Raw genomic sequence first — 9,633 nt, 5'->3', positions numbered from 1 at the left:
TGGCTCAAAAATGTTAAGCAAATGTGTATATATATATATATATATATATATATATATATATATATATATATATATATATATATATATATATATATATATATATATATATATATATATATATATGTAATAAGGGCATATACGCATTAGCTGCACGTGGCCTTTGAGCTCATCTCATTACACAATTATTACAGCACACAGAGGCTGAAGGTAAATGGAACTGTATGGAATAAGGTTTAGTCAAACACACACTCTGTAGTTACCTCGCCACAGCTTATTAGTTTTTAGTACACAGCGACCACAGGCAAGACAAGACAGACGTAAATGCAATCACGGGCTAAATAAACGTGTAGGTCCAGCACTCATAACATTCAGCAACGTCCAGGATGCAGATGATTGCTGTTCACACGCCGTCAGCACACCGTAAACAAACCTGCCCTGACACAGCAACATATTCCTCGCCAGAACACGAATGAGCTGGGGTCTGGTAATGGGTCAACATTAATGAACCTGACTTTACGCTGGCTAACTTATCCTAACATCTTACCTGACTCGACTTATCTGAGCTAACACGTTTGATACTTATGTCTGACGTGGAGTTTCCGGCACTACACTAACAGCATCATGAGCAGGGAGGAAGGAGGGAGGACGGCCTTACAACATACCAATTACTACATAACTACCAACGAGTGTGTAGCTATATTTTCACGCCTTTCTCTAACATACATTTCAACCTTTCTGTTATCAATAGCTTTAACTTTTCAGGTCTCTCATTCTCTTGTGGCTTTACCTTTTCAAGTCTTTCCTTATAACACACTTTTCACACTGTCTATCATTTACTTTATCTTCCTTTACCCACATCATCTCCAGCCCTCACGACCTCACCATTACATCAAGGGACAAAGGAAGGAGGACGGAGAGTCTTGAAGTATCATCAACAACTACCTACGTGTGTATATATCTTCACGTCTCTCTCTAACCCACCTTTCACTCTATATTATCTATTTCCTTCCCTTCACCACACAGTCTCCAGCCCTCACGACCTCAGCATTACTTCAAGAGCCAAAGGAGAGACAGGAGAAACACAGAAGCATCACCAACAACTACCAACGTGTGTGTGTGTGTGTGTGTGTGTGTGTGTGTGTGTGTGTGTGTGTGTGTGTGTGTGTGTGTGTGTGTGTGTGTGTGTGTGTGTGTGTGTGTGTGTGTGTGTGTGTTGTGTGTGTGTGTGTGTGTGTGTATATATTCACGTCTCTCTCTAACCCACTTTTCACCCTCTCTATTACTTGCTCCCTTCCCTTCACCACAGCATCTCCAGCCCTCACGACCTCATCAGTACTTCAAGAGCCAAAGGAGGAAGGGAGGACAGTCTTAAGGCATCATCACCAACTACCAACGTGTGTGTATATATATTTCCACGTCTCCCCTTGACCCACTTTTCCCCCGCTATTCACCCCCCTCCGCCCCAAGCGTCACTGGGTTACGTAGGGTCCACAGATCGTGCTAATCATCACACTAACACCTGCTCACCTCCCTACCCACCTGCCGACCTACCTGATCTATTTCCGATTTGTTTACCTACTTGCCTCCTTGCCTATTTGTTACTTTGCCTTCCCTTGCCATACTGTCTCCCCCCTTGCGTCGCTTATTAGCCTTTCCATATAGCATTACCTCACTACGAGCCAAAGGAGGAGGGATAACAGCCTTTAAGTATTAGCAAGACAGCTAAAACTACCAACCTGCGTGTGTGTATGTGTTTCTCGTCTCGCTCTAACACACTTAACTCACACGGCTATTTGTTACTTTATCTTCCTCTTCTCCACACCGTCTTCCTAACTTATGGGATTATCTATTATTCTGTGTTATTATCTATTATTCTATGTTATGTCTATTATATATTATTCTGCGTCTCTTCCTAACATACTTTTCATCCTCTCTGGTATTTCTTGCTTTACCTATACATGTCTCTCCTTAACGTGTGGCTTTACATTTTCACGTCTTTCCCCTGCACAATTTTCTCTGCCTCTTTCATTCCTTACTTTACTTTCCCTTCGCTACTAGTTACTTTACCTTCCTTTCGCTATTCATTGTCTTACCTCTTCATACCGTCTCCCTAATATATGGTTTTATCTTTTCATTTGTCTTGCCCTAACACACTTTTCCCCGCCTCTTTCATTCCTTACTTTCCCTTCCCTTCACTAAACCTTCCCCCTAACTTTATGACTATATTCTTTTTGTCTTTCCCTAATACCATTTTGGCCTTATCTTTTTTTGTGTCTTTCCCTAACACACTTTTCTCCACCTCTTTTATTGTTTACTTTCTCTTCCCTTCATTAAACCATCCCCCTAACTTTATGACTATATTCTTTTTGTCTTTCCCTAATACCCTTTTGCCCTTGTCTTTTCCTATGTCTTTCCTTTACACTTTTCTTCTACCTCTTTCATTCCTTATTTTATCTTCCTTTCACTAAACCGTCCCTCTTTGCAGCCCCGCCTCACGCCTCACGCCTCCCTCACCTTCCTCATTACCTCAGCACTGCTTCATGAGCCAGCGGAGGGCCGTAAGCAATCCGTAACACTGCTATTAAACGCCACCACCGCTGCCAGATTACCATTCAACGCCCGCCAGACAACACAGCGCCTCCCTCCTCGTCACCCTCCTGCAGCGCCTCCGTCAGCGCCATCACGTGCACGCCTTACGACCTATTGGCGCTGGCTGAGTCTTAAAGAGGCGAGCAGATAAACAGACAAACACGCGGGTGTATAAATGAATGGAAAAACATAGATAGAAACATATGGATAGGCTATATATATATATATATATATATATATATATATATATATATATATATATATATATATATATATATATATATATATATATATATATATATATATATATATATATATATATATATATATATTGAGATACAGATAGATAGAGTGAGAGACAGATAGGGCGAAAATGAGCTATATAGATAGATGATGGTCAAAAAACAAAGATAATTACATACGAATAAACGAACAGCTATAAACAGAAACGTATAGATACATTATATATTTAGATAGAGATAGATAAAGAGAGAGAGAGAGAGAGAGAGAGAGAGAGAGAGAGAGAGAGAGAGAGAGAGAGAGAGAGAGAGAGAGAGAGAGAGAGAATGCGACAGGTTTAGGAGTAGTCGCTAACGTTCTGGATCAAATATGGTCCTTTATGTGGCTTTATTCACGTCAACCTTCATCTCCAAGCCAAATGAACTTGATTATCAGGTCTCGGCGCCGATGACCAAGCCGCAGCGACCCCTTCCCCCCCCCCCACAACACACAAACTTCTCTAGTCACCTCATCACACCAGCACTCCTCCCTCCTTATCCTATTCAAACTCCCTACCTTTTGTTCTCTTTCACACTCCCTTTAAATTATTTCCACACCACAAACCCTTTTTCCTCCCCCTTCCAACTCCTTTTGCACTCCACAAACATTACCATCACCTTTCCACTTCCTTATTCACTCCACACACTCTCTCCACACACACACACACACACACACACACACACACACACACACACACACACACACATACACACACACAGTACCTCCCCCACCCACACACACACAAACACTTACCCCGGCATACACACACACACACAGTACCCCACACCCACCCACACAAACACACAGTACCCAACACCCACCCACACAAACACACACACTAACCCCTCACACACCAACACCAAAACACACAGTACCCCCCACACACCCACACAAACACACACAGTACCCCCACACCCACCCACACAAACACACACAGTACCCCCTCACACACCCACACAAACACACACAGTACCCCCCCACACACCAACACAAACACACACAGTACCCCCCCCACACAAACATAGACACACACAGTACCCCCCCACACACCCACACAAACACACACAGTACCCCCCCACACACCAACACAAACAGTGTACCCTCACACACCCACACAAACACACACAGTGCCCCACACACCAACACAAACACACACAGTGCCCCCCCACACACACACACAGACACACAGTACCCTCACACACCCACACAAACACACACAGTGCCCCCACACACCAACACACACAGTGCCCCCACACCCCCACACCCACCCACACAAACACACACAGTATCCCCTCACACACCCACACAAACACACACAGTGCTCCACACACCACACAAACACACACAGTACCCAACAGTGCCAGATTGTCTTACTTAATTTCTTATTTACACTTCCCCAAATTGTCTCAGACCCCAATATGGAATTCACTTACAACTATAGTTAAATAGTTAATTCCTGATGTTTCTTAGCAAAAGCTAGGCGTCAGAAAACGGTAAATACTAAGCTCTGAGTACGATAATCTGGCACAGTAGGCAATACCCCCACACACCCACACAACACACACACAGTAACACACCCACACAACACACACAGTGCCCCCACACCCACACAAACACACACAGTACCCCCACACAAACACACACACACAGTACCCCCCACACACCCCCACAAACACACACACCCCCCCACACACCCACACACACACACACACAGTACCCCCACACAAACAAACCTGCCCACACAAACACACAGTACCCACACACACAATTTACACACACCTACACCACACAGTACCCCACACACCCACAGCACACAAACACACAGTACCCCCCCACACCCACACAAACACACACTGTGCCCCCACACACACACTGACACACACACAGTACCCCCACACACACCACACAAACACACACAGTGCCCCCACACACCCACACACACACAGTGCCCCCACACACACACAAACACACACAGTGCCCCACCCCCCACACTCTGCCCACACAAACACACAGTGCCCCCCCACACACCCACACAAACACACAGTACCCCACACACCACAAGCCCCCCACACACACAGTACCCCCCACACACCCACACAAACACACAGTGCCCCCCACACTCTGGGCACCCACACAAACACACACAGTACCCCCACACACACACAAACACACACAGTGCCCACTCCCACACACCCACACACACACAGTGCCCCACCACACACACCCACACAAACACACACAGTGCCCCCCACACACCCACACAAACACACACAGTATCACACACCCACACAAACACACACAGTACCCCCCACACACCCACACAAACACACACAGTACCCCCCCCCCCCACACACACACACAGACACCCACACCCATACCCCCTTCACCCCCCTCCCCCACCCTTCCCCCACACACCCTTCCTCCTCCCCCAACATACCCGAAACATAACTCAGATTCAATTCAAGATGCGCCACCAAAAACGACACTTTTGGGCCTCGGGGGAGCGAGATGCGACACACTACAGAGGCGAGGCCCGTCCCATGACCCCACCCTGCCACCTGCTTTCATTTTACCTGGGGGGAGCGGGGCGAAGGGGGATATGGCTCGTAGTTTTACCCATTTTAAAAGCTAGATATGTATGTGGATAGGAAGGACAGGTGTTTGTTTTACCGAAGCTGCCCAATGTGTAGACTGACTCTCCTTCTGCAGTCTCCTCGTGTCCCTGTCTTTATATATATTCTACAGAGGTGCCGGAGCTGCCCTTCGTATGGTCTGACTGGCTTCTTGCAGACTATGCTCCTAAGAGATAGATAGATAGATATGGTTCTTTTAAAGCCCTTGGCCCTTTGTCGTACTTAAGTGTGTATGCAAGCTACGCCAACCATTACGCATACATACATACATATCTATCTATCTATCTATCTATCCATCTGTAAATATCTATAAATCTATGCGTTTCTATTTGTAACTTAACGTACGCCTCTGATAACTTACAATCACTATCAAACACATTCACTCATAATTCATCAGAAGCAGATATGAAGGCAATCACAAGAGCGTCAATGTCCCCAGTGTGTCCTACCTCGCCCTTGTGTTCAGTCTGTTTGTTCTTTAAAGGTCGAGTTCCGCAGCGCCACACAGTGTTATTCTCAGCGCCATAACCAAACTGTAATCTCCGTAAAGGTCAGGTTTTCCACGCGACACCCGATGCTAGAGAAATTTCCCGTGTGTGTGTGTGTGTGTGTGTGTGTGTGTGTGTGTGTGTGCTTCTTTATCAACCCCGAACACTACACAAGGAATTTTCGCAGTGTTTTGTGTTTGGTTTGAGTGTTTACGAACTTACAGTGTTTTCTTCTTCCTCTTCGTCTTCTTTCTTTCTTCTTCTTCTTCTTCTTCTTGCTCTTCTTGTTCTTGTTCTTCGTCTTCTTTCTTTCTTCTTCTACTTTCTTCCACTTCTTCTTCTTTTTCTTCTTCTTCTTCTTCCTACTCCTCCTCATCCTCTTCTTGCTCTCGTCCTAGTTCTTTTTGTTCTTGTTCTTGTTCTTCTTTTCGTTTTCTTGTTCTTCTTCTTGTTCTTGTTCTTGTTCTTCTTCTTCTTCTTCTTCTTCTTCTTCTTCTTCTTCTTCTTCTTCTTCTTCTTCTTCTTATTATTATTATTATTATTATTATTATTATTATTATTATTATTATCTTTGTTCTTCCTCTTCTTCTTCTTCTTCTTCTTCTTCTTCTTCCTCCTCCTCCTCCTCCTCCTCCTCCCCCTCCTCCACCTCTTTCTCTTTCTTTTTTCTCTTTCTCTTTCTTTTCCTCTATCTCTTCCTTTTCCTCTTCCTCTTCCTCCTCCTCTTCCTCCTCCTCCTCCACTTCATCTTCATCAAATCCAGTCTCACTACCACAGCATCCTCGCCACAATCATTCTTCCCACCACCACCACCACCACCACCACCACCACCACCAATACCATCACCTCCCCGCCCCCCTTACCTGGACACCGAGTCGCTGGCATCGTCCACGCCACCAGCATTACCCTTCCTTAGGCTCGCCCATCCATCGACTAACCTGCAAGGAAGAGGAAATATTTTCAGAGTGTGCCAAGCGCTATAAGATGAGATGAGGCAATGGCAGGTTATCTGAGGTGACGTCATCTTAGTGTGTGTTTATTAGAGTAAAGGAGGCAGCTCAAGGGCAGAAATAAATACATAAAAATGCCCACTAATCAGAATAAAGAAATAAGTGACGGCTAATCAAAAAAAAATTGAATAAATGAAAATCCAGTTAATCAAGATATACAAAAGCCCACTGATCTAAATAAAAAAAAAAAAATATCATAATAAAAAAAAAGTCCGCTAATAAAAAATCAGTAAAAAATACCGTTAATCAATAAGGTAGATAATAAAGCTCAGTCGTACATAAGGTAGGGAGGTAATAGGATGAGCAATAAGGCTGTAATAAAGTAGGGAGGTAATAGGGTGAGCAATAAGGCTGTAATAAGGCAGGGAGGTAATAGGGTGAGCAATAAGGCTGTAATAAGGCAGGGAGGTAATAGGATGAGCAATAAGGCTGTAATAAGGTAGGGAGGTAATAGGGTGAGCAATAAGGCTGTAATAAGGCAGGGAGGTAATAGGGTGAGCAATAAGGCTGTAATAAGGCAGGGAGGTAATAGGGTGAGCAATAAGGCTGTAATAAGGCAGGGAGGTAATAGGGTGAGCAATAAGGCTGTAATAAGGTAGGTAATGTGGTTCAGGCAGCTCACAGCAGGGGGGAGGGCCATGAAGTCTCGCGGTTTGAAGCTACTAAACTGTCAGTCGGCCATATTGTTCAAGCCGGAGAGGAGTGGCCAAATGGATGTACCTCCATGAGCAGCCATCCAGACCACGCAGGCTGGCAGTATATTCTTGCCGCTTACTATTTTCTAACTTGTATTTGTAAAGGAGACCGCACATCTTGGTGATGAATTGTCTTCACCGCATACTCCATACGAGGGCGGACAAGGCCCCTGTATATGGACAGCAACTGTGCAGGGGAGAAGAACTGGCGGAGACGATACAGAACGCCCAGCCTCGAGGAAGCTGATTTAGCAAGAGATGAGATATGAAGTTTCCAGTTGAGATTTTGAGTTAAGGATAGACCAAGGATGTTTAGTGTTGAGGAAGGTGATAGCTGGGTGTTGTCAAAGAATAGGGGATAGTTGTTTGGAAGATTGTGTCGAGTGGATAGGTGGAGAAACTGTGTTTTTGAGGCGTTGAAGGACACCAGGTTCCTCTTGCCCCAATCGGAAATAATAGTAAGGTCTGAGGCTAAGCGTTCTGCAGCCTCCATCCTTAAGTCGTTAAGTTCCTGTAGGGTGGGTCTTCTATTAAAAGAAGTTGAGTGATGCAGAGTGGAATCATCGGCGTAGGAATGGATAGGACAGTTCGTTTTGGAAAGAAGATCATCAATGAACAACAGAAAAGAGTGGGAGATAGGACAGAACCCTGTGGGACACCACTGTTAATAGATTTAGGGGAAGAACAGTGACCGTCTATCACGGCAGAAATAGAACAGTCAGAAAGGAAACTAGAGATAAAGGTACAGAGAGAAGGATAGAAACCGTAGAAGGGTAATTTGGAAAGCAAAGATTTGTGCCAGACCCTATCAAAAGCTTTTGATATGTCCAGCGCAATAGCAAAGGTTTCACCGAAACGGCTAAGAGAGGATGACCAAGAGTCAGTTAAGAAGGCTAGGAGATCACCAGTAGAACGCCCCTTGCGGAACCCATACTGGCGATCAGATAGAAGGTCAAAATTGGAAAGGTGCTTTTGAATCTTCCGGTTAAGGATTGATTCAAAAGCTTTAGATAGACAAGAAAGTAAAGCTATAGGACGGTAGTTTGAGGGATCGGAGCGGTCACCCTTCTTAGGCACAGGCTGTATGAAGGCATACTTCCAGCAAGAAGGAAAGGTAGATGTTGACAGGCAGAGGCGAAAAAGTAGCTACTACTAATAATAATAATCCTACTCCTACTACTTATTACTGCTACTACTACTACTACTACTACTACAACTAATCCTACTACTACTACTACTACTACTACTACTACTACTATTACTACTACTACTACTACTACTACTACTACTACTACTCCTACTACTACTACTACTACTATTACTACTACTACTACTACTACTACTACTACTACTACTACTACTACTACTACTACTACTACTACTACTACTACTACTACTACTACTACTATTACTATAGTCTGTTCAGAGTAAGTGTTCCTCTGGCGCCTAAGCAGTGTTTGTAACGCCACACCTGATTGGCTGGCTTCCTCTCTCGGCTCACGACCTGACTGGCTGGCCTCCTCTCTCGGCTCACGACCTGACTGGCTGGCCTCCTCTCTCGGCTCACGACCTGATTGGCTGGCCTCCTCTCTCGGCTCACGACTTGATTGGCTGGCCTCCTCTCTCGGCTCACGACCTGATTGGCTGGCCTCCTCTCTCGGCTCACGACCTGATTGGCTGGCCTCCTCTCTCGGATCTCTACCTTAGCGGCTTGGCTGCTCTCTCGGCTCACGACCTGATTGGCTGGCCTCCTCTCTCGGCTCACGACCTGATTGGCTGGCCTCCTCTCTCGGCTCACGACCTGATTGGCTGGCCTCCTCTCTCGGCTCACGACCTGATTGTCTGGCCTCGTCTCTCGGCTCACGAACTGATTGGCTGGCCTCCTCTCAGAGCTCACGACCTGATTGGCTGGCCTCCTCTCTCGGCTCACGACCTGATT

This window comes from Eriocheir sinensis, unplaced genomic scaffold (assembly GCF_024679095.1).
Source record: "Eriocheir sinensis breed Jianghai 21 unplaced genomic scaffold, ASM2467909v1 Scaffold498, whole genome shotgun sequence".
Lineage (NCBI taxonomy): Eukaryota > Metazoa > Arthropoda > Malacostraca > Decapoda > Varunidae > Eriocheir > Eriocheir sinensis.
The sequence above is the reverse complement of the archived record's forward strand: the minus strand, read 5'-3'. Positions refer to the sequence as shown.